Genomic DNA, 633 nt, shown 5'->3' with positions numbered 1-633 from the left:
AGACGTTCCCCCCGTGATATCAGGTAAATCCCAATACATTCTCAGTAAACTTGTCTCCTTTTTTTTTTTTCCTGAAAAATTGATCAATAGTTTGGACGAGGACACTAAGGGAGTGAGATTTGCATTTGTAGAGACATGGGACTGCTGCAAAGGATGCAGTTCTCCAGTGTCTTCTTATCATGATTTTCTTCTCAGGAATTGACTAATGTTAGTGCCCCCAGAGATAGAAGCAGTTTTCTCCCAACCTTGATTCTGGGGACCATGAGCAAAGCCATTTGATTTTTCATCACCCTCATGTGAAGTAAGAGGAGTTCTAATGAGGAAGCCCTGGAAAGGTGGGAGGCTGACAGTTGAAGGCAGGTCAGGGAGACACGGGTCGTGTGGTGAACACAGAGAGGTATGAAGACAGGAGGGTCTTCCAGCACTGAGCTCAGCTCTTCTGGTTTCAGCTCAAGCAGATGAAGGGGACTCTAACCAGAGCCCAGATGAGGAGAGTCAGGAACCACCTCTTGGAGGACACCCACCTAGGCCCCCTGCTGGTGATGGAAACCAGGATGAGGGTCCTCAGCAGGGACCACCCCCACAAGGAGGCCACCACCACCACGGTCCACCACCTCCTCCAGGACAGCCACA

Source organism: Sapajus apella, unplaced genomic scaffold (genome assembly GCF_009761245.1).
Source record: "Sapajus apella isolate SASKATOON/1434 unplaced genomic scaffold, GSC_monkey_1.0 scaffold86, whole genome shotgun sequence".
NCBI lineage: Eukaryota > Metazoa > Chordata > Mammalia > Primates > Cebidae > Sapajus > Sapajus apella.
This window is presented reverse-complemented; position numbering follows the sequence as displayed.